The sequence below is a fragment of the Acomys russatus genome, chromosome 29 (genome assembly GCF_903995435.1).
Source record: "Acomys russatus chromosome 29, mAcoRus1.1, whole genome shotgun sequence".
NCBI lineage: Eukaryota > Metazoa > Chordata > Mammalia > Rodentia > Muridae > Acomys > Acomys russatus.
The window spans coordinates 4,746,934-4,772,996 of record NC_067165.1 but is presented as its reverse complement, the minus strand read 5'-3'; the positions used below and the strand labels follow the sequence as shown (position 1 = coordinate 4,772,996).

At 43.7% G+C, this 26,063-nt stretch overlaps 1 pseudogene; it reads right to left on the bottom strand.

Moving 5' to 3' along the window:
• Positions 1 to 280: 280 nt before the first annotated feature.
• LOC127211919 (host cell factor C1 regulator 1-like) lies at positions 281 to 26,063 on the bottom strand (annotated as a pseudogene).

Sequence of the window (26,063 nt, the reverse complement as noted above, 5' to 3'; positions counted from 1 at the left end):
TATGGATACAGTGCTCTGCTTGCATATACTCCTGCAAGCCAGAAGACGGCGCCATATCACACTACAGATGGTTATGATCCACCATGTGGTTGCTGGGAATTAAACTCAGGACCTTTGGAAGAGCAGGTGGTGCTCTTAACCACTGAGCCATCTCTCCAGCCCTCAAAAATCTTAATCCACCAATGGGGCAGTATTTTCCCTTCCCCGGGTTACTACTGCTCCTCCCGTTGAGGGTTCCACTCAGCTCAGTGTCATGGCAGGGGAAGGTCCTGGTACCCAGGCACCTGGTTTGGAGAAGGACTTCATCCTTCTCTTGGGATTGCTGGTTTTTGTCGTCCGGAACAAGGCGGGGAGGAGGGACCACTGGCCATCAGCACTCAGAGCTCCATGATGTCCCCGGATGGGGATGCTGGGTAGTAGGGACTTGGGGTATCCCCCAGCCTCAGCAGCCTGAGGGCCTCAGGGATCAGGCTTCCAGGATAGCACCGGAGAAGCAGTTCCGGGCAAGGGCTCCTGAGTGGTAGCAGGCCTTGGGGAAAGGTCACAGAGGGGACTGCAGTAGGGGTGGTCATTATGTAGGTTGAGCTGGGAGAAGTGGGTGACTGCTTGTGCAAGGGTTCCCTGGTGTCCAGGCTGCGAGTCACCCCAGGGGTGGCCCGTGGGTTCCGACTTGGGGCGGGGCCTTGCTCCAGGGGCTGTTGCAGGATTATTATGGTTTGGGGGTCCTGCAGATCTAGTTTCTCCCCTTAATCTAACTTCAGACCCTGTTTACTCTAGTTGGTTCCTGTCTGAGAGACGTATGGGTCTAGTCAATGGGACAGCCAGTGAGATACCGGAGCTGGTTTATACAATCTTAGTGGAATGAAATAAGTGAGTAAATGTATGAATAAACCAGCTTATAAACTCAGCCAGTATTAAAATTAGAATTAAGTAAAGTATACACATCCTAAAAGATAAATGTTTAAAATTCACCACCTCCTAATATCTCCTTGTTGCTCCTGCTCTGGTATTCATGTCTACTGTCCCTGTCTTCCGTTTTAAAATGGGCTGCTCTGCGTGTCTTCCTGTTCCTATGCCAATAGCTTTAACCTGGCCATGAAAGCATCTACCCCACAGAGATCGGTAAACGCTACAACTCTGTCTTTTCACTTCTATGAGAGAGTCAGGTGGTAAACACTCACCAATGTACCACTATGGCCAGTTCTAGAAGACGATAATTTGGAGAGAGACTGAAATGCGTGAACATTTGGGGCAAACATGTAAGCATTACAAAACAACCTTCAGACCCCTTCCAGAGAACACACACACACACACACACACACACACACACACACACACACACTCACCACCCAACAACAACAACAACAACAAAGGTTTCTGTGTTCACACCAGCACATGGAATGTGCTCTATCTTTGCCTTCTTCTTGCAGGGATGCAAAGAGAAGGGCAGCTTCTTTAGCCCCCGTACTACCGAATGGTCCCCATACAACCCTGTCCTGATCCATTGCCATTACTGTCACCAATAAACATCTGCTAAATATCAACGACCCAGCTTCCGGGTTTACCTCAGTGATGTCAAATATTGTCTGTATGATCAAGACCGTTACACAGGGGTAGTTACGGAAAAAATGAGAGTGGTTTATTTTAGATGCTCCATATTGTCTCATCACAGTACTTGTCTTGATTTATATTTAAATGCATGTATATATGCATATATAATGTATGTGTGCATGTATAGTTATATAAAATTTTGTTTAATGTTGTATCTTTTGAGACTGAACTTAATGGCAGCATCTGCCTCTCCCGTTTCCAGCTTTTTCCTTGTATTTCCAGGGTCTGACAGATAATAGGCACACAGATTATGCCAGTTAAATGAATAAATGAAATAAGTGGTATGGACGGCCCTCATTTGATGGCACAGTTTGGGGAGATTGTGGAACTGTCTGTAGTTGGAGCCTAGCTAGAGGAATTGGGTTTCTGGGAACAATCCTGGCCCCAGCTTCTGCTCTGTCTTTGCTTTGGACCTCTTGAGACATGAGCCTGTGAAGAGCCACAGTGAGAGCCATGCCTACCCTACCATAGTGGACTTGACTCTCAGACCGTCAGCCGGAAAGCGCTCTCCCCACCACACCGCTTTTGCTCAGGTAGCTGCTTAGAGCATCATGAAAAGTTCCTGGTACAGGAGCAAGTACAGGTTAAAGCTGGGACGGGAGCTCAAGCTTGAATGGGAGGAAGAGTAGCTGCTCTGAGATCTCGGGGACAAGCCTGAGGCTGTAACCTTGAGACTAGGGATGCAGAAATTCAGGATGGTGTGGGAGCCTGGAGGAGGCGGAGTCTGAACCTGGACCTCCAGTCTTTCCTCTTTTCATCTGCTCTCCTTCTGTATCAGTCAGGATTCTCTAAAGGAACAGAACTGATAGAGTGAGTACGTATATATCTATGTATGCAATGTATATGTGTATATATATGTTTATATGTGTGTATATATGTGTATATATGTGTGTGTACATATGTATGTGTATATATATATGCATATACACACACACATATATATACACACATACATACATATATGAAGATTTATTAGAGTGGCTTGCAGGTTTATAGGTCCCAGGTAGCCCAACATAGCAGTCTCACAGCATCACAGCAGAAAGTCTCAATACCGACTAGTACTTAGTCCGTGAGTCCGGATGTCTCAGCAGTCCAGGATAGAACTGGTCCTGGAGACCTGGAGAACTATGGGAGAGCTGCTGGTCTTCAGCTTACAGGGGAATCTTGAAGAAGTGGTGGCGCACGCCTTTAATCCCAGCACTGGGGAGGCAGAGGCAGAGGCAGGTGGATCTCTGTGAGCTCAAAGCCAGCCTGGCCTATAGAATGAGTTCCAGGACAGCCAGGGCTACACAGAGAAACCCTGCCTTGAAAAGCCAAAAGAAGAAGAAGAAAAAAAAAAAAAAAGGAAGAAAGAAAGAAACAAAAAGAAAACCCCTCACTGGAGTGCCCAGCAGCTTGAAGTTGAGAACCAAGATTAGCCATCTCCCCTTGCCTAGGTGATGCTACCCAACTCCATGGCTTGAAATGCCTCTTCTCCTGGGCCTAGACTTAGCAGTTAATTGCTTAAATCGCCATATGAGCTTAAATGATGCTTCAGACTTGCTGTGCCTACAACAGAGTTCTTGATTTTGTATTCCATTTCATCCCCTCCCATGTCCTTCACTCTGGCCTCTTCTACTTTAGTGAACCAGTTCTCCCCGGTACTGGTTCATCAGTCTTGCTATTTCCCTTGCCTATACTGGTCCTCTTTTCCTACAAACCACGCCTGATCCAACAGCAGTCTTCTCTGATTCTTCCTGTACATTCTGACTCTGATGGTGTCTCACTTTCATGATGCCATATCTCTAACACCTGAACAACTTCTGGTGGTTCTCTCAGTAGCTTCTCAGATGACAGGCTCCTTCTTCCATGCATTGTGTACAAAGAAACCAAAGTGGTTTTTAAAAACTGTTTTTAATTTATTATGTATACAGTGCTCCATCTCCATGTAAACCTGCAGGCCAGAAGAGCGCATTAGATCTCATTATAGATGGTTGTGAGCCACCATGTGGTTGCTGGGAATTGAACTCAGGCCCTCTGGAAGAGCAGTTAGTGCTCTTAACCTCTGAGCCATCTCTCCAGACCCCCAAAGTGGTCTTTTAACAAAGCAATTTAAATAGTATCCATCCATCAATCCATCCATCCATCCATCCACCCATCCATGCATCCATCCATGCATCTATCTATCTATCTATCTATCTATCTATCTTTATTTGTGTGGGTGTTTGATGAACATACACATGTGTACCATGCACACAGTCTTGTACCTGCAGAATTCAGAACGGGGCATCATATCTCTTAAAAATAGAATTATAGATGGATGTGAGCTGCCAAGAGGATGCTGGGAACTGCATCTTGGTCCTCTGCTGAATCACCAGTGCTCTTAACCAGTGAGCCAACTTTCCAGCCCCAGAGACAACACTATTTTTAAAAATTAGCTAGTTGAATCTAGCATTGTGCACAAAAGATAAACACCTGCAAGGTGTGGTGGCACACACCTTTAATCGAAGTACTTGGGAGGCAGAGGCAGGTGCATCACTGTGAGTTTGAGGCCAGCCTGGTCTACAAAGTGAGTCCAGAAAAGCCAGGGCTAAACAGAGAATCTCTGTCACAAAACAAAACAAAACAAAACAAAACAAAACAAAACAAAACAAAACAAAACAGACAGATACTTTAACTACAAGAAAATAGGGTTTATTTCAGGTATAAAAAGCTAGTCAGTGTTTGAAAATTATACAGTGTATATTTTTTTGTTGAAATTCAATTTTTAGTCCTGCAATCTCAACTAAAAATAGAAATAGGCAGAAATGAATTAATTTGATAAAGAGGACCTATAAAATTCTCTATAGATAACATTGTACTGGAGGCTTTCCCTCTGTGCCTTGTTACTTTCCCTGATGCTCTGATAAGGTAGCTGACAAATGCCACTACAGGAAGGAAGGGTTGCTTTGGCTCACAGTCCATCATGGCTGGGAAGTCTTACAGTGGGACAGTAAGGTGGCTGGTCATCTTGTGCCACAGTCAGGAAACAGGGTGGCACATGCCCATGCTCAGCTTTCTCTGGTTTCCTTGTGTGGAACGTATAGAAGGAACACATCATCTGAGAAGCTGTGCAGAAAGCCATGTGAGGTTGTCCAGCTGTTATAGAGATATGTCAGCATAGAAGTCCCAAGTCCCAGGGAATGCTGTCACCTTCCTCAAGGATGGGGCTTCCCACCCCAGTTAACATAATCAGGAAAATCCCTCACAAGTGTGCTCAGAGAGGAACCTAACCTAGAGAATCCCCCACACGCGTGCCTAGAGGCCTGTCTGACGGTTGCTTCTGGACCCATCAAGTTGACAGTTAACATTAATCGTCATCCTTACTATGAGGGGAAAGCAAGGGTCCCCATTCTCGCTACTCTTATTCAACACTGCACTGAAAACTTTATCCTGCACAAGGCAAGAAAAAAAAAAAGACATATAGTTTGGAAACCCAGAAATAATTTGCTCAGGTTTGCACACAGCATAACTGCCTATATAGACAGTTTCAAGGCATCTGAAGAAGCCACAAATTAAACAAAGCAAAAACTCCTAACAAATACAACAAGGTTACAGAGCATAAGACAGACACACAAAACTCTACATGTTAACAACAGTTCTGTAGAGTCTAAAATAAAAAACTTAGTCCCACTTATACTAGCTCCAGAGAAAATGAAGGAAGTGCTCAGCAATAATTCTGTGCTGGATATGCACAAAGCCACATGCTAAATAGCAAAATACAGTTGAAAGAAATTAAAGAAAATTTAAATAAATGAGAACTATACTGTATTCATTTATATATATATATATATATATATTTTTTTTTTTCCTAGATTGACCTCTAGGAAACTAGAGAGATGGCCTAGTGGCTAAGAGCATTTGCCACTCTTCCAAGAACATGCACTGGGAGACTCACAATCTTCTGCTACTGCTACTCCAGGGTTCCAGAGGCTCTGGCAACCTCTTCTGGGATCCATGGTTATTTGCACTCATTAGAAATACAGAAAGAGCTGGGGGTGGGGTGGGGTGACGCATGCCTTTAATCCCAGCCCTTGGGAGACAGAGGCAGAGGCAGGCAGATCTCTGTGAGTTCGAGGCCAGCCTGGTCTACAAAGTGAGTCCAAGATAGCCAAGGCTACACAGAGAGACCCTGTCTTGAAAAACCAAAAAAAAAAAAAAAACCAACAAAACCAAAACCAACAAATCCGAGAGAGAGAGAGAGAGAGAGAGAGAGAGAGAGAGAGAGAGAGAGAGAATGAAGAAGAGAGGAAGAGAAAGAGAGAGGAAAAAAAGCAAATCTTCAAAATTATTTATAAGTGTAATCAATTTCCCTCAAAACCTTAGCAAGGGTTTTAATGAAGTATTTATTCTAAAATATATATGATGGGGCAAAGAACCTTCAGAATAGCAAGAGAAAACTAAACAGGAAAAATAATATGCATTAAATTTTTTTTTCCAGAGAGGGTTTTAAGTAGCCCAGTCTGGCCTTGACCTCTTTGTCCCTTAGTTCTGCTTCCCAAATGCTGGGATTACAGAGATGTGCCACCTCTCCCCGCAACATGGAGTAAACTCCATGGCAAGTTTTCTATATAGTTAGTGTGGTACTAGCAGACAAACAGACTCATGGGTCAATGGAACAGAACAGAAGCTCAGGATTAGACCCATATAAACATGCTCAAATGACTTTTGACAAAGGAACAAAAACAGTTCTGTGAAGGAAGGCTAGCCTTCTCAACAAATGTACAATTGGACACTTTTAGGGGGGAAATCTCTTTATCTAATGCTTAGAATTAGCTCAAAGTGGATCTAAGAGTTACACATAAACATAACACAGCAAAGTTTTTAGAACCTTATGACAACTTGATACCAAAAACACTTACCAAAAGTGGGGGAAATACAGACCATGTCAAAACTGAAAATTTTTGCTCTGTGAAGACCTATAAAAAGAAGAAAAGATGGTCCTCAAACTGGGAGAAAATATTTTCAGACTACATATCTGGCAAAGGGCTTGTGTCTAGACTATAGAAAGACTTCCTTAAAATTCAACAATAAAGATCTGATTAGAAAATGGGAAAAAGAGCTGGGTATGGTGGCTCATGCCTTTAATCCCAGCACTTGGGAGGCAGAGGTAAGCAGATCCTTGTGAATTTGAGGCCAACCTGATCTACAAAGTGAGTCCAAGACAGCCAAGGCTACACAGAGAAACCCTGTGTTGAAAAACCAGAAAGAGAGAGAGAGAGAGAGAGAGAGAGAGAGAGAGAGAGAGAGAGAGAGAGAGAGAGAGAGAGAGAGAGGTGAAGATATTGTGTTGGTTGCATACAAATGGCCCCCACAGTCTCTTATGTTTGAACATTGGGTTGCTTGTTGGTGGAACTGTTTGGGAAGGATTAGGAGGTGTGTCCTTGGAGGAGGTGTCCCTTGGGATGAGCTATGAAGTCTCAGAGGCCCATTCCAGTCTCAGTTAGCTCTCTGCTTTGCACTTGGGGATCAGATGCTGCCTAACAGCTACTGCCATGCCTGCCTACCTGTTGACTTGCTCCCCACCACGAGGGTCATGGACGCTAACCCTCTGGAGCTGTGAGCTCTATAAATTGCTTTCTTTCTTTTATAAATTTCCTTAGATATGATGTTTTGTCACAGCAATAGAAATATAACTAAGACTGATATGTATTGAGTTTCCATTGAAGAGAAATTGCAGGTGACAAGTAAGCAGTTACCACCATTACTCACTACTGTAAGGCAAATTATAACTATAAATCAATTATCATTATATATCTAGCCAAATGGCCAGAAGGAAAAAATGGTGCTAACACCAAATGAGGATGCAGAAACCCTGGATTGCCAGCAGCCTTTTGATAGTAGAAATATAAAAGGGTAGTCACTCTAGAGAACAGTTAATCAGTTTCTTTGAGTGTGTGCATGTGTGTGTACATACAGGCGCACAGGTGTGTGCTTGTGTGTGTGGAGGCTAGAGCTCAACCCTGGAATTGTTCCTTAGATGCCATTCACCTTGTTTTTGAAACAAGTGCTCTTCCAATGGCTTGAAGCATGAAAATTAGGATAAACCAAATGACCAGAGAGTCCCAGGGACATCTGTCTCTGATTCCTCAATACTGGGATTACAAACCTGTGCCTATCGAACACTTTATCTGCTATCCCCCAATTTAAAACTAAAAAAAATCACTCACTATAGAGTATAGTGATTGTATTCTTAGACATTGATCCCAGAGGGAAAAAACTTAAGTTCATGTAAAAAGCTATACACAAATGTTCTTATTATTCATAATAGTCAAGAATAAGGTACAACTTAGACTTTCTCCAGTAGGTGAATAAAAAAAAAAAAAGGTAAACCATATTGATGAATACCACTCAGCAATAAACTGGGACAGCACACTGGATGGGCCTCAGGGAAATTCTGTTCAGTAAAAAGGCAGATTTCAGAAGGGCACCCGCCCTCATGTGATTCCATTTATACAATGTCTTTGGAATGTTGTAATTACAGAGATGGGAGCCAGATCGCTGGTTTCCTGAGACTGGGATTTGACAGGAGGGAACAGAAGTGGTTGCAGAGGGGTAACACCATGGAGCCTTGTGGTGACAGCGGAGCTGGCATCTTGATTTTGGTGGTGGTAGTGGAAAGCTATGCATGTTATAAAATTGTCAACAACTAACTCCCTCTCTCTCTCACACATGCACACACACACACACACACACACACACACGTGTAGTTCCATGAGATCTGGCACACACACCAGTGTAGTTCCGTGAGATCTGGTAAGCTCTGTGGATTACAACCGTCCAATCACAGTGTTGCTGTCACACTTCTATAATGTCATGAGCTGCTAACACGGGAGCGAGGTGAAGGGCCTTAAGACAAGTCTGTGTATTTTTTTTTTTTTTGTATGCCCTATGAATATAAATTTAGGAATAGTCCATCAGACTTCACCCAGGTCCAGTCTCTCACCAAAACATACTTCAAGGCTTCACATTATAATTAGAAGGAAACCCAACCCCCCTCAGTGTGTCCTCCGTTCCTTGGCCATCATCTCGCCTTCAGCTTATTAGTTTTTGCCATACACCCCTTACACACAAGATTTGTTCTCACCACATTCTTTGCCACTCCGGAGGTGTTTTCCTGATGGATCCTTCCAGAAAAGCTTTTCATTTGCCTTATCCTGTTATCATCCAGGCTCACAGCAATGTCTCCTCAGAGGAAGTTCCCCTTGGTCTCTACCTAAAGCTTGCCCCTCACTGTCCCCGTCAGTCACAGTTCCTTGCTCCTTAGTGCCTGCCCTATATGAATGTAGTTTTGTTTTTGCCGTCTATCTTTTTTTTTTCTTTTCTCTGTGAGAATGAAGACTTTGTTTGAACTGGGCTGTACTGTGTTGTATAATATAAAAAAACATCTAATAATGTTTATTATAAAATTAGTCTATAATTATTACGGCAGTATTATCTAATCCACTATCATAATCAATAAAGCCAGATACCTGCTGTATTTTAGAGTAGCTTCATTTTACCTGTGACTGGGCAGATATTAACCCTCTAAAGTATCCTGATCACCTCCCAGCCCCCAGCCCAGGCCATCTGCTCTAATCATTCCTATCCTGGGCTTCTTCCCACCCGTAATTTCAAAATACTTGCTAATGTTCTTTGTCTGGGCTGCTTTCTTCTATCCACGCCGACCCGGCCATGAGCTCCTCTCCACGCTAACCCATTGTAATCTCTTCTTCTTGCTTGCTTCGCTTCTACCTGTCTCCTTTCTCTCTCTGCCTCATGGTCCCCAGACCCCAGGCTAGAGAACCTCAAACTCCACCTCTCTCTCCTCTGCGGAATCCAAAGCTTCAGTCTTCTTTATTAACGAAATCTACTTTAAATAAGTGGAACAAGGTTTACACAAGGACAGGTGTGTGTGAGAGTGTGCTCATCTGGGCTGCAACCAGATCTTGGGGGCCAATAATTAGCATCAGAATCCATAACACCAGACCAACGCCCCAGCAATACTGCCTTTTTGTTTCTTTGGGGTTTTGGAAGCAGGATATCTCTACATTAGCCCTAGCTGTCCTGGGATTCACTATGTAGACCAGGCTGGCCTAACATTCAGAGAGATCTGTCTGCCTCCATCTGCTGAGTGCTGGGATTAAAAGTGTGCACCGCCATGCCTGCCTCCTCTCCACCTTTTGAGCTTACTGGCTTATTTGCCTCCAGTGGGTTAGACCATGCCTCATGCTGAGATGCAGTAACAACGTCCTGACTGCCAAACAACCTTTAGCCCCCAACCTCTTTTGAGTCCAGAACAAGTTCAGCGATGTATAAAGGGGCAAGAGCACAAATAGAGGCACCACCGCGATTACTGCTAAGGGCTAGTTTAAAGGTGTGTTTTTGATGAGGGTCAATGGCAAACCAGGCAGCCTTAGCTCTGCCCAACCAGCTCTGGGTTCCATTAACCTCCCCTGTCACAGGTGCCTGGGCCACAGGTGTGCCCTAATTATCCTGCGGCTGGGATGAGGCCGCACCTATGTGGGGCCCTAGAAAAAGGTACAGGACTGAGTCTGCTGATTTAAAGAGGCAGGTCTTCCTGGAGAACGGCGGGGGGGGGGGGGGTGTGTGGGGGGGTGGAGAAACCAAGAGGAGGAACTTGGAGAGCATCCCTAGAAACAGATCCTGGCAGCTGTCCAGTGGGAGGGTGGAACGAGCCCACACTTTCTTATACCTCCATCTGCTTCTTCACCTGACATTAATTTTTATTATTTGGGGGAGGTGTGAGCTATCGCATTTTCTATGACTAAGCTCACTTTACTACTTAACATGATACAGCACAAAGCAGTCCCTCAGCCTTCATGAAGTTTGTGTCTCTACCACAGCTGCCTTTTCTCAAAACTAGTAAAATTGCACCTCACATGTCTTATGCATCAGCTCCATTAAGGTCCTATGTTAGTAGTCAGAAGTGGAACTTCTAAAATGCTAGGTTGTAGCCGGGCATGGTGGCACATGCCTTTAATCCCAGCACTCAGGAGGCAGAGGCAGGTGGATCACTGTGAGTTTGAGGCCAACCTGGTCTACAAAGCTATACAGAGAAATTCTGACTTGAAAAATAAAAATAAAATAAAATGCTAGATTGTGAGTTACACACCACTAACCCAAGTGTTCCCTTTAACAGAAAACAAAAGTTTCAAGAGCAACCAGATTGTCTGGAACAGTCTGGTCATACTTGTGAAAAAGAGATAAAAATGGCCACTGTCAGCAGACTCGGGGAAAGCACAGAAAGTATGTGGGTCATACCAAAGATTGAGGGAGAGATGGCACAGCTCAGCACAGTAGTTTCCCAAAGGATCTTTTTTTCTCCCTTCAAGACAGTGTTTCTCTGTGTAGCTGGCTGTCCTGGACTTGCTTTGTAGACCAGGCTGGCACAGGGATCCACCTGTCTCTGCCTCCCATGTGCTGGGATTAAAGGTGTGCGCAACCATGCTAGGCTCCCCAAAGGATCTTTTTTCTTTCTTGTTTAAATGTGTGTGTGTGTGTGTGTGTGTGTGTGTGTGTGTGTGTGAGAGAGAGAGAGAGAGAGAGAGAGAGAGAGAGAGAGAGAGAGAGAGCATGTGCACATAGGTCAGAGGCATTGACTCTCCAGAGAGCTGCAGCTAACAAGCATTTGTGAGGCGCTGATGTGGGGTTTTGGAAACCGACCTTTGGCCTTCTGCTCTCTTAACTGTGAGCTGTCTGTCTCTCTAGTCCTTAGAAACCAACTTTCAAGAAAGATTAAGTACTTTTGCACCTCCAGATTACACCACCAATCCAATATTATTTGATATTTAGACCCAGCTTTCCTTAATGACTCTCTATTTTCCCTCTTCCTCAGGCATCTTTCTATCTATCTATCTATCTATCTATCTATCTATCTATCTATCTATCCATCTATCTATCTATCCATCCACCCATCATCTGTTTCCGTGTGTGTGTGTGTGTGTGTGTGTGTGTGTGTGTGTGTGTGTGTGTTTGGCTTGGTTCATGGCTACAAGGCAAAGTTAAGCCAACCTGTATGCGAGGTAGGGGCGGCCATAATGAAATGAGAGATTGCTCTCTGTAAAACCAAAGACACTGTTTGGTTGCTTATAGTAAATTTTCACTTTTATTTATAGTAAAAATGTAATGTTGGATTCTAGCTGCTGCTCAGGCTACAGTTCACCCAGCGGCCCCTCTCCTCCCACAGACACAGAGAGACACCCTCCTGAGATACTGTCTGAGTCCTTTAGCTAGACTTCCAGGTGCTACGATTTCTTATGTGGAGAAATCTATATCAAAGAATTTTTGTGGCCACACATCCGGCTCCTTGTTCCTTTTCCTGCCTCCTGCCTTGGAACCAGAGTGCCTAGTTATAGGTTGGTGCTGTGAAACCTTTCCCATCCTCAGGGAGTATCAGGAGAGATCTCTATTTATTTGTGGTACATGGGGCCTGGTTTCCTATCTTCAGAGTCCCAGAGTCTGTCTCAGATGCTGAGACTTGAACTCTTTTCAGATCCCCTGTCTAACTCTTCTCTGTCTGTCCATGATGCTAATAACTCTTTTAATAAACTTTATATCCTCAGCTGGGTGTGGTGGTGCACACCTATAATTCCAGCACTGGGGAGGCAGAGGCAGGTGGATTGCTGTGAGTTCAAGGCCAACCTGGTCTATAAAGTAAGTCTAGGTCAGCCAAGGCTACACAGGGAAAACCTGTCTCAACGCCCCCCCCCCCCCCCCCGCAACCCAACCAAAAAACTTTATATCCTCAATAATCCAGCTCAGTGTCCCTTTTTTTGATGGGGGGGGGCGTTGAGATAGGGTTTCTTTGTGAAACAGCCCTGGCTGTCCTGGACTCACTATTATAGACCAGGCTGGCCCCTAATTCAGAGCCTCCCAAGTGCTGGGATTAAAGGTGAACACCACCATGCCCCAGCTTGGAGTCAGTCTTTAGTATTGTGGTTTGTTATGTCCCTGCCCCCATTTGCTATGGAAGAAGAGTGCAGGGCAGCATGACAGGCAGAAAGAAGGAACAGAGAAACTATTGCTCACTTCAAGATTTCATCAAAAGCCTAGTTGTGGAAACCAACATATTTAAATTGCACGCCTCTCTGTGTTGCTTAGTATCCAGCTGTAAGGCATTTTCTTAATTAGTGACCAGGGGAAGGGCCTAGCCCATTGTGGGTGATGCTATCCCTGCACTGGTGATCCTAGGTTCTAGAAGAAAACAGGCTGAGCAGCCATGGGGAGCAAGCCAGTAAGCAGCACCCCTCCATGGCCTTTGCATCAGCTCCTGCCTCCAGGTTCCTGCTTGTTTAAGTTCCTGTCCTGACTGCCTTCAGTGATTGGACTATGATGTGGAAAGTGTAAGCCAAATAAACCCTTTCCTCCTCAACTTGCTTTTTGATCATGGTGTTTTATCCCAGCAATAGTAACCTTAACTAAGACAGAGACATTTTCTCTGTTGAGAGTCCCTCCTTTCAGATGGCTCTAGCTTGTGTCAAGTTGACATTAGCCAGCACAGTCATCCAGGCCCAGACTTTGAGGAATGAACTCAGAGGAGACCACATACACTCTTTACTGATCTCGGGAGGCAGGAGGCAGCTCAGCTTTGAGGCAACTGCCCAGCCTGGCACAAGTTCAGGCCTGTTCCTGCCTGAATGCTGCTCCATTTAGTGAGCAGTTTTGCTCCCTTGTAAGGCTAAGGTTGACCTAGGTGAAAGGTCTTCATCGTTGGAGAAATCACGTTGGCCAAGGAGCTGATTCTCTCCTCCATCTTCCGCTCCCAAGAGTGAGACTTTATCACAGAGCCCCCTCTGGCTGGATGCTTCAGCCAGGACCTGTCACACACTTGTTTACTCCTGGGCTTTTCAGAAGTCATTCTGATAGAGAGATGTGGCTTATCTCACCCCGAGGGACGACGTTATGGGTGAATGGAGATGTGAGAGTGTTTTGATGGAAGGTGAAAAATACTTATGTATTCTGGTAGTCTATTTCAAAAGTCCTCTTCCTAAATTACTTCTGCTATGTTTTATCCAGGGATTCATCCTGTGAGTATTGAGTGTACTGTATGGCTCAGCTCCACCTCACTTAATGTACATGATGCCATAGTGTGATCAGGCTCGGCACCTGGCCCAGCCCCATACAGAGATGAAGAAAATACTGTCTGTATCCTTTGAAAACATTTGAAAAACAGAGAAGATCGTGACATACCCCATTCAGTCCTGGGAGTCCTGAGCAGACGAGCCCAGTACTGTTGCTCAGGGGCAGAGCAATAACAAGGCCTCTGGCAGTGTAAGAAGTGGTCCCACAGCATCTATTACTTGGGCTGACTCATCAAATATCTGATTAAAAACACTAACATGCCCTTGGAAATGGGCACTGGATTTTGTTTTGTTTTGGTTTTTTGAGACAGGATTTCTTTATGTTATCTTGGCTGTCCTGGACTAGTTTGTAGATCAGGCTGGCCTCGAACTCACAGAGATCCACTACTTCTGCCTCACCAGTGCTGGGATTACAGGTGTGTGCCACCACACCTGGTAGTTTTTGTTTATTGTTGTTGTTTTCTGAAACAGAGTTTCTCTATGTAGCTTTGCCTGTCCTGGACTCACTTTGTAGACCAGGCTGGCCTTGAACTCAAAGTGATCCACTTGCCTGTGCCTCTAGAGTGTTGGGAGAACAGGCGTGTGCCACCATGCCCTGCTCGGAAGCGGGCACGGTTAACTTTATAACAGGTAACTGTAACTGCTAAAACTGTAAAACAAATTTCAGACCTGTTTTATAGAAAATATTCAGCCACTTTCTTCCCCTGAATGCTTTTCAAGTATCTAAGAATACTCAAAGCTTGTATAGTCCAAAATATTTTCTCTGGACCCACTTCCTCCTGTACTCCTGCACCCTTTCTCTGCTCAGCAAAACTTCTCAAAGGAATTGCCCCTCCCAGTCACTCCTCCTCCCTCCGCTCATCCACCCTCCCTGATGCACTCCCACCCATATTAACACTAACACTGGAGGTTGCTAGAGCAACTGGCAACTCCAGTCCTCAGCTTGCTCAATTCTCAGCAGAGTGCCTTGGAGACTGTCAACATCAGCCCGGCTTCCAAACACTTGCTGCCCTTGGTTCCTGTTTTCTTCCCTCCCTGTGGCTACTCCTTAGCATTGCTTGCAGAATCGCCCTCCTCTTATGACTTCTCAGTGTGACTCCTAAATGGTTTTTCCTAAGTCTCCTTCTCTTGTTCCTCAATACTCTGCTCCCAAGTGAACTCATGCCCATATGGGGCTTCAGTGGTCATCCTTACTTTAACACTTAAATCTATACCTTCAGACCAATTCTCTCCTTTGAGTCTCAGGTTCATATATCTTAAAATCTAAAGGGCCCCTCATTTCATTATTTAAACCAAAATCTATGGCTGGGTGTGGTGGTGTATGTCTGTAATCCCAGCACTCTGGGAAGCAGAGGGGGGCAGGTGAATCTCTGTGAGTTCGAGACCAGTCTGGTCTAAAAGTGAGTCCAGGCTAGCCAAGGTTACACAGAGAAACCTGTCTCGGGGGAAAAAAAAAAAAAAAAAAAAAAAGACCTGGTGGTGGTGGTGCTCACCTTTAATCAGAGCACTTGGGGAGGCAAAGGCAGGCAGATCTCTGTGAGTTCAAGGCCAGCATGGTCTAAAAAGCAAGTCCAGGACAGCCAAGATTATACAGGGAAACCCTGTCTTGAAAAACCAACAAAACAAAACACCCCCTCCCCCAAACAAGCAAACAAAGAAACAAACAAAAACCCAAACCAACCAAACAAAAAACCACAAAATCTATGGAGTCCTATCTCAAACATCCTTTTTTTGTGGGAAAAATCTATCTATATACAAGTATAACTTCAGCCGGGTGCATGCCTTTAACCCCAGCACTCGGGAGGCAGAGGCAGGCAGATTAATGTGAGTTCAAGGCCAGCCTGGTCTACAAAGCGAGTCCAGGACAGCAAAGGCTCAAACCCTGTCTAACTTCTCCTCCTCTTCCTCTTTCTTCTTCTTCTCTTCCTCCTCCTCTTCCTCCTTCTTCTTCTTTGAATTTGTGTGTGTGTCTGTCTGTCTGTTTGTGTTATGAATGTTTTGTCTGTGTGTATGCATGCACATCATGTGTATGCCTTATACCCATGGAGGTCAGAAGAGGGCATTGGATCCCTTAGATCTAGAGTTATTTAGGCCATCATATGGATTCTGGGTACCAAACATGGTTCCTCTGCAAGAATAACAAGTGCTCTTAACTGCTGAGCCTTCTCTCCAGCCCCTGAAACTTTATTCTTTTTTAAAAAAGATTTTATTTATTTATTATTATGTATACAGCACTCTATCTGGATGTATACCTGTATGCCAGAAGAGGGCATTAGAGGGTATAGATGGTTGTGAGCCACCATGTGGTTGCTGGGAATTGAACTGAGGACCTCTAGAAGAGCAGACAGTGCTCTTAACTGCTGAGCCATCTCTCCAGCCCCAAAACTTTATTCTCAATACCTTCTCTCTAGTGTCTCCAAACTTACTTCAGTATTCGCTATAATTATCTCTCTAATGTGCCTGCAATTCTCTGAATCTACTTCTCTTTTTTTGTTTTTTGTTTTTGCTTTGCTTTGTTTTTTTGTGACAGGGTTTCTCTGTGTAGCCCTGGCTGTCCTGGCTTTGTAGATCAAGTTGGCCTCTAATGAATTCACAGAGATCCACCTGCCTCTGCCTCCCGAGTGCTGGGACTAAAGGCGTGTGCCACCACACCCAGCATTACCCCTCTTCTAAATTTGAGCTGTCTTTATCTTCCCTTGTACTTCGGCATCACCTGCTAGCTGATTTGCATATGGCTATACTTGCTGGTAAATTTCCCATGGGGCCATCTACAAAATCACTTCAGAATCAGTACAACCGGGACTAGAAAGATGGTTCAGTGGTTAAGAGCATTTACTGCTGTACCAGAGGACCCATGTTCAGATCCCAGAAGCCATATCAAGCAGCTCACAAATGCCTCCAACTTTAGCTCCAAGGGATCTGATATCCCTTTCTGGCCTCCTGGACACCTGCAAACACATGTGAGCATGCATAGACAAACATAAATAAAATATAATAAAAGGATTCCACCGTCACATCCTGTGGGAAGGACCCTGCTGTTTGAGGTTGCAGTCCATACAGCCGTTCTGAGCTCTGGCCTAGATGGAGGACTCCCTCTCCCCAGCAGGGCCTCCTGCTCTCTGTCTGACCTCATCTGGAGAGTGTCTTTAGACATAGATGCCTCTAATCACATCTGGTATATGGCCTTTGACACAGTTCCTTGCTAGCTCTCCCCACCCTGAATCTACAGGATAATTAGGTACTGTGTTCCCATTCATGTGATAGAAGCATCTGCCAAATGCAAATCAAATATCCTTGAAGTGCCCAATTCCAACCAATTATGTTCACCTACCTGGGAGCCTCCCTACCCTCCAAGGACTATATAGCCTTTGTTCTCTCCAAATAAAGTTGAACTCTTTCCCTGAAGTGGTTCTCAGAGTTGTTATTCTCTCTCATGCTCATGGCCTTCCACGCTCGGTTTTTTTGCCATCTGCCCCTCCTGCCTTCATGGGCTGGTGGCCAACAGCCTCCCTGAAAATAAGAGACCCACAACATCCTGAACACTGCCTCCATGTAGTGACCCTCACCCTAACATGACTTCACTCCCCACCCCAACCTGGGAACTGCTAGTCCTGAGCACCCTTCCAGGTAGACACCTCTGTCTAAAGACTGTGCGTTCTGTGGATACCCGCAGGTACCCACAGCCACAACTCCATCCTCACTGTCTTTGGACCCTATGTCCTGCCCACCTTCCCAGGTAGCAGGACCCATACCCTGTGTCACAACTGCACCACTGAGGAACACAAGTCCAGGACCACTTGAAAAACTCTGTGAGCCTGCCACAGACTTCTGAAGATCTTTGGCAAGAATATTCTAACCCTACAAAAAGTTTGTGTCCGTACTTATAAGTTTCACTAAGCTCCAGCTGAGCTGGGAGAACTTCTGAAGTACCATTTGCACACTAACATTGAATGGTTCAAAGACTAAACTCCACACATCATTGGTGTAGTTTATAACTGACAAGTTGGGGTAACAGCAAACAGAGATGCAAACGCCTAGTCAACAAAGGTGAGATAACGATGTCAAATAGAAATTATACATGTTTAAAGAACTCAAAGATCAAAATGAACAACACCAGAATAAAGCCTATGGAAAAAAGCATATAAAATGAAATAAAGAAGCAATTCAAGATACAAAAAATAGAATTTAATAAAGAGATAGAATGTCTGAAGAAAACCAAAACTGAAATAATACTTGAAAAGAAAACTTCAGGAAGTCAAATGAAATGAAAAGCTCTGTGAAAGGCTGACCAGTAGACTTGATCAAGTAGAAAAAGAAACTGGATCATTCAGTCAAAAAAAAAAAAAAAAAAAAGGTTACAATAATTAAACACTCATAAATGGAAAAGGCAGGTGGATCACTGTGAGTTCAAGACCAACCTGGTCTACAAAACAAGTCCAGGACAGTCAAGGCTCCACAGAGAAACCCTGTCTCAAAAAACAAAAAGATAAAACAAAAACTAATAAATGAAACAAGCAGAAATTCTGGATGACCATAGAAAGACAAAACATATGAATCATATGTATAGAAGGAGAAGAAATTCAGGTAAAGGCAAAGAAAATCACAGAAAAAGAAAAAAAAATCCCTAAATCTAAGGAAAGATATACCTATCAAGGCAGAGACATACAGAACACCAAATAGGCAGGACCAGATTAAAAACAAACAAACAAACAAACAAACCCTCCTCAGATCATATAATAATCAAAACAGTAAATGTATAGAACAAAAAAATGTGTTTTGAGAGCTGCAGGAGAAGCCCAAGTCTTTTATATATTCATGTTAACCAGAATAACATCTGGTTTGTTAACGGAGTCTATGAAACCTGGAAAGAGTTGGAAGGATGTTCTACAAGCCATGAGAGAACACAGATGCCAGCCAAGATTACTATAGCAAGCAGACCTATCAGTCATGATCAAAGAGGAAAGAAAAACTTTCCATGATAAAAACAGATTTGTGGAATTTGCTACCACTAAGCCAGCACTACAGAAGATGCTGGAAGGAATATGCAGATCTGAAGAGAAGGTCAGTATGCTGCATAGTTTTATGTCAACTTGCCATAAGCTAGAGACATCTAAGAGGAGGAACGTCAATTGAAAATGACCAAAGAGCATTTTCTTAATTAGTGATTAATGGGGGAGGTCCATCCATCCCACTGTGGGTTGTGCCACTCCTGCGTAGGTGGACCAGGGTGTGTAAGAAAGAAGGCTGAGCAAGTCATGAGGAATAAGCCAACTCCTCTGTGGCCTCTGCTTCAGTTACTGTCTACTGCTCTGTTTGAATTCCTGCCTTGACTGCCTTCAGTGATGGACTGTAATGTGGAAGTGTTAACTAAATAAAACTTTCCCTTCCAAATTGCTTTTAGTTATGGGTTTATCCCAATAGGGACCCTAAAAAGCTAAGCACACCCCAAAAAGGCCCAAGGAACAAATAAACAACCTCTAATGACGAATTGTTTAAAAGGTCTACTAGAATATCACAAAACAACAAAACGATAGGAATTAATATACACCATTTAATAATAGCTTTTTAATATTAATGGTCTTAACTCCCTAATAAAGACACACAGAGATTAACGGATTGACTAACACAGTGATGCACTTAAAGGCCATGGAAGAACAAGTGCTGGAATATCTTGCCATTGAAGGTCCCAGTGCTGCCATGTTCAGATAGCTCTCCAGAGCTTGGTGCAGAACGTACGACTCCCTTTCTTAGCAGCGGACTTCTTGTTCTCTGCCTGAATTTATCTGGAGAATGTCTCTAAGCACAACCCTCACCCTGAGAGAAGTCGCATAGCCCATGACCAACATGAAGGTTCAACTTCCTCTCTCCTGGTAAGAAGAACCTGGAAACCTCTGGAATGTAAACAAAGCATTCCCGGCACCTCAAGCCCCAGGCAATAGTGTGTAACTACCCTGGGAACCCCTCACCCACTTCCCAAGAAAAAAGTTGAGCCGTCTCACTGAAGCTGCTCCCGGAAGTTATCCCATCCTACTGATGTTCTACGAACCCTGCTCACCACTTCTGTTTCTTTTGCTCCAGGACCAAGTGGCCAATGACTCCCAGGGGTATGGGACACCCACAGGAAAAAGCAAAAATAACTCCCTAAAACAGTAGATAAGAAAGGGTAATAAAAATGAGAGCTGAAATTACTGAACTAGAAATAAAAGACACAAAGAATCAGTGAAATGAAGAGCTGTTTCTTGAAATGCCAACAAGATTGATAATTTTTAGCTAAACTAACCAAAAGGAAGAGAGAGAAGAACCAAATTAGTAAGGTTAGAGGTGAAAGACAGACCTTATGGCAGACACTGAGAATTTTAAAAAATCCTAAGGATGTATTCAAAACCTATACTTAGTAAACTTAAAAATCTTAAGAAAAAAAAAAAAAGGATGAATTTTTAGATGTATAGGAACTACCAAAGCTAAATCAAGATGGAATAAATAATTTAAGTGGATCCATAACCCCCAAAGTAGAAGTGATAATTTAAAGATTACCAATTCAATAAAGTCCAGGGCCATATGGGTATAGCGTAAAATAAAGGAGCACTTGCAAATTCATTTTATAAATCCAGTATTACCCTGATATTAGAACCAGATAGTCAACCAAAAGAAGAAAAAAGGAAGAATGAAAAAAAAATTATAGGCTGATTTCTTTGAGAGATGTAAAATTTTTCAATAAAACACCTACAAAACAAATCCAAGAACACATAAAAGAGATCATACAACACAATTACAACGGATTCATCCCAGAGATTCAGGGATAGTTCAATACACAGGAAGTAATGGATCATATAAATAAACTCAAGAACAAAAAAACACATGATCGTTTTCTTAGATGCAAATAAGGCTTTTGAAAAAATTCAACATTTCTTAATAAAAATTCTGGACTGGGGCCTGAGAGATGGTTCAGTGGTTAAAAGCACTGTCTGTTCTTCCAAAGGTCCTGAGTTCAGTTCCCAGCAATCACATGGTGCCTCACAACCATCTAAAATGTGATCTGATGCCCTCTTCTGGTGTGCAAGTGTACACAAAGGCAAAACACTGTAAACATAATAAATAAATATATTTTTTTAAAGTTTTGGACAATCTATGGATAAAGTGGACATATCTCAACATGATAAAGGCAATGTACAGCAAGCCCAGGACCAACATCATCCTAAAAGGACAAAATAAAAAGCATTCTCACCAACAGAAACAAGACAACTCTGTCCATCTCTCCATTCCCCGTCAATATAGTACTTGAAGTCGTAGCTAGGGCAATAAGACAAGCAAAGGTGATAACAGGGAGACAAATAGGAAATAAGTCAAGGTATCATTATTTGCAAATGATATGATCCTATACAGAAAAGACTCTAAAGACTCCACCCAAAATCTCTCATAGCCTATATGCACAATCAGCAAAGTAGCAAAATAAAAAATTAACACATAAAAATCTGTAGCTTTCTTATATACCAATAACAAATATACTAAGAAGGAAATCAGGGAAACAAACCTATTCACAATTGCCTCAAAAATAATATTTTGGAATAAATTTAACCAAGGAAATGGAAGACTTACACATTGAAAACTTTAAGCCTGAAGACATCAAAGAAGATACCAGAAGATGGAAAGACCTCCCATGCTCTCGGATTGGTAATAATATTGTGCCACCCTCCTAAAAGCAATCTACAGATTCAATTCAACTCCCATCAAAACTCTAACACAGTTATTCACAGAAACTATCTTGGTTTTAGTTTTGTTTGTTTTCCCACACAGGGTTTCTCTGTGTAGCTTCAGCTTTCCTGGACTCCCTTTGTAGACCAGGTTGGGCTCAAACTCACAGAGATCCACCTGCCTCTGCCTCCCGAGTGCTGGGATTAAAGGCGTGTGCCACCATGCCCGGTTTCTTCATAGAAATTGAAAACCCAATCTCAAGTTTCTTACGGAAACACAAGTGATCCAGGACAATAAGAACACTTGCTGAAAGCATCACCAGCCCTGATTTCAAGTTATGTCACAGAGCTGTAGCAACAAAAAGAAGATGGCAGTAGCATAAAAACAGACACTTTGATAAATGGCATAGAACGGAGGATCCACATAAAAGCACACTCTTCCTAAAGTGGCCTGATTTTTGATGAAGAGGCCTGTCTCAGTTACTGTTCTATTGCTGTGAAGAGATACCATGACCAAGGCAACTTAGAAAAGCAATTAAATGGTGACTTGCTTATAGTTTTAGAGGTCTGTGATCATCCTGGTAGGAAACATGGCAGCAGGCAGGCAGGCATAGCACTGGGGCAGTAGCTGAGAGCTTAACTTTTGTCCAAAAGATAGAGGCAGAAATAGAGCAACACTGAACTTGGTGTGGTTGTTTGAAACTTCAAAGCCCCCCGCCCCCTTCCCGTGATCCGCTTCACACAAGGTGACTGTGGTGGATGTAAACATTTGTTTTGATCCCAAGTGTGGGATGTGAAACAGACTTTGAAATGTGAAAACTACTTTGAAATTTCATCTTACCCCAGACAGAATTCCTGAAATCAAACAAGAGCAAGCAAACTAAAACAAATCAAATGATGACAAATGGAAAATTGTGGCTGCCACGGAAACCATTTCTCAAAAAGCTACAAATAGATTTACCATATGGTCCAGCTGTATCACTGTTGGACATATACCTAAGCAACTCTGTGTCCTGTTAGGGAGATACCTGATCACTCGTGATCTTTGCTCCTCTGTTCACACTAGGCAGTGAACAGAGGCAGCCTAGATGTACATCAACTGATGATGGCAAACACGTGGAACACTGACACAATGAGATATTAGTAAGATTAAGAAAAATGAAGGCCGGGCGTGGTGGCACACGCCTTTAATCCCAGCACTCAGGAAGCAGAGGCAGGCGGATCGCTGTGAGTTCGAGGCCAGCCTTGTCTACAAAGCGAGTCCGGGACAGCTAAGGCTAACACAGAGAAACCCTGTCTTGAAAAACCAAAAAGAAAAAAAAAAAAAGAAAGAAAGAAAGAAAAATGAAATTATGAAAGTTTCACGTAAAGAGACAGATTGGAAATCATCTTTCTGAGCGAGGTAACCCAGACCTAGAAAGACAAATGTCGTATGTTCTCTCTCACATGTAGATGCTAACTTTGAATCTTCAGCTATGTACCCATAGAATCCAGGAGATGAGTAAAGGGCCATGGGGGTGCATTCCAGGGAGGGGAGCTCAAAAGCAGGCGGTTTGAGGAGGGAAAGGGGATAAAGAAGCAAGAAAGACTGAGCAGGTGGAGGATGGGAAGGGAGAGTAGGGGAGAGAGTACAGGAGGGGGTCTTAGTCAGGGTTTCACTGCTGTGAAGAGACTCCACGACCAAGGCAACTCTTATAAAGGAACACATTTCCTTGGGGCTGCCTTACAGTTTCAGAGGCTTAGCCCATTGCCATTGTGGTGGGAGCTACGGCAGCACAGGCAGACGTGGTGCTGGAGAAGGGCTCTACATCCAAATCCACAGAGAGCAGAAGGAGGCTGCCACACTAGGCCCAGCTAAGCCTGCCACCCCAGTGACACACTTCTCCCAACAAGGCCACATCTAATAGTGCCAGTCCCCGTGGGCCAAGCATCCAAACACACTAATCTATAGGGGCCGTTGCCATTCAAACCACCGCAGAGCGTTAACTAATACTAAAGGCCTTTACAAAGGTCTTACTTGTGTGGGAGATTTCTGAAGTAAGTACATATATACACGTATTAAAAATAGTTTAAAAGAAGTTAACCTATAATATGTGACAATACCTATCGCAGACACCATAGACTGTAAATAAAAGGCCCATGGCCAGGATGAATTGTCTCTTTTGGTGTCGTTGGGTCACATAGATCCTCCAAACAATACAGGCTACCGTCATTGCTTCTGGTTGTCCTCCAGAACTTGATGGTAAAACCCTATTGCTGAAGACACTGTATACTTGAGTCACAGAACACGGAGAAATCAAGGTAGTACCAACCAAGGAAGCCTTATCATCCCTACTGGCTAGCTTTCATAGGGCTGTGAGGTGCTATATATGCTACTGATGAGAAAAGTAATCACCAGCCTTGCCCAGCTGTGAATCCTGAAACCTTACAATAAATGACGTGTCTGACAAGATCAGCCTACTGAGAACATACAATCGTGGCACAAATGTTAGGAATGCAACCAGTCATTTTCTGATCAGATTTAAGTCCTGTTTTTATAAACAGACCTTATGACTGGCACTGCAATCAGTGCAGTAGCCTGTGGTTAGCTACGCTACAGGTCCTAGGGGGAGAACCTACCACTAGTACTCTGCTAAAGGACTTAACGTTAAGTCAACGTGTAATTACGTACTTGGTTATTATTATATGGATGCCATCATCACCTCTTTTTCCACTTCCTCCTTGCAGTGCTCAGAGATCACTGTGGAAAGATTTTAAGAGCCAGAGTCAGTGGGTGACTATAGTGAAACATTGTTTTCTGGCCCCACCAGTGCAGCAGCTTACAGCAGTACGACAGCAAATATAAGATCCGTACAAACTCAAGCCAGACAAAACGCCCGGCCTAGAGGAGGGAGGCGATCATGGAGTCCCACGCCTGGCTGAGGAGCTATTTGGCAACTGATGGTTGTTAGAAAAGAGAGAGTAAGTTTTCTCCAAGGATGTGGCTCCTGAGAGGCTACTTATAATCTACACCCAAGTGTGTACTGGCAACACTAAGTGGACTTGGTAAGTTAAAACACACACACACACACACACACACACACACACACACACACACACACACACGAAACTGGAAGACAACAGTGAGAGGGTAATATAGGAGGGGTTGGAAAGGATGGAAGGAGTGGACTTCATCAAAATATGCTTGCATGAAATTCTCAAGCAATAAAAAATAAAAATAAGTAAAAAAAAAAAAAAGAAAAAAAAAAGAATACCATGAAACCATATTACCCCTCTATTTAGAAGCATTTGGTGGCTTCTTGCTTGCCTGAGAGTCAAGGCAAATTCTTTCACAGGGCCCAGAGGGCTAAGTGCTCTGGGCCCCTGTCTCTGGCCTTCCCACTCCTTGCCAACTTGCTGGCTGTACCAGCTCTCCCAGTGCTTCCTGCTTTGTGTAGCTCCTGTCAGGACCTGTGCACTCAGCCCTTCCATCTGGAAACCCTCTTTCCTTCTGTTCAGCAAATTAACCCACTTCTGGATTTGAGCTAAATCATCTATCTCCAAGGAGCCTTTCCTGAGCTCAGGCTAGATAAGACCCTGGTGCTGACATTAGGTTAGCGATGCTTTTTCCTTCCTTATTTTCAGCTTGCGATGATTTGGTTAATGCTTTTCATTTACACTAATATCTGTGATGTTTGGGCTGGTTTGTATTTTTTTTTTTCATTATAGGTAACTTAGTTTGTGCTAGGTATACAGTAGGACTCCATAAATCCCCCTCCCTTTTTTTGGGAAGGAAAGAAAGAAGAAAGGAAGGAAGGAAAAGAAAAAAGGATAGAGATAAGTTGTAACCCGGAAGTCCAAAAGGAAAGTGACTGAGGGGAAGTAGGCTTGCCTTAAGAATAACTCGGGAAGACATGGTGATCCCTGGATGTGTGGAAGTGGAACTGAAATGCACGCCAGGGGCAGAGTGCTAAGTCCACAGGCTCTGCCGTGTCTCTTTTGTAAGGCTGTGCCACACAGAGGGTAAGCACACTAAGAATCAGGGACCTATTTTCTAGACTGGGTCTGTTGGCACTTGGCCACATGGTCTTTCCCTGTCACTCTTGGTTTCATTTGAAGATAACTGAATTATTATTGTTGTTTAATTTTTTTTTCTGAGACAAGGTTTCTCTGTGTAGACCAGGCTGGCCTCGAATTCACAGCAATCTGCCTGCCTCTGCCTCCCGCGTGCTGGGATTAAAGGTGTGCGCCACCACGCCCAGTTTGTTGTTTACTTTTTAAAGCCAAGCTTGCACCTGCCTTCCTGTTTTATGACGGATGTCTTAGCATCACTCAGGCACAGCATGGTAAAATTCGATTATTCTACTAGTATAGACTTAGTGCAAAGCACAGACACTGCCCCTGGGCAAATCAGACAAACAAACAAATCAACTGGTTGAAAGAATATTGGCCAGCTCATTCAATCACCCAGAAGCCTGAAGACTCAGACCCAGAGAAAGGGAGGAACAAGGAACACTGCACTGGAGAACCAGGGCTGGACTCCACCAAAGTCACCATGGACACTTAGCTGTGGCGTATGGAGCATCTCAACTTACCTGTGCCGGGAACAGGCATCAGACACCTCTCTTGGCAACATTGTACTCGGGAGTGGATGCTGCCACACTCGGAAAGAATTCTCCAT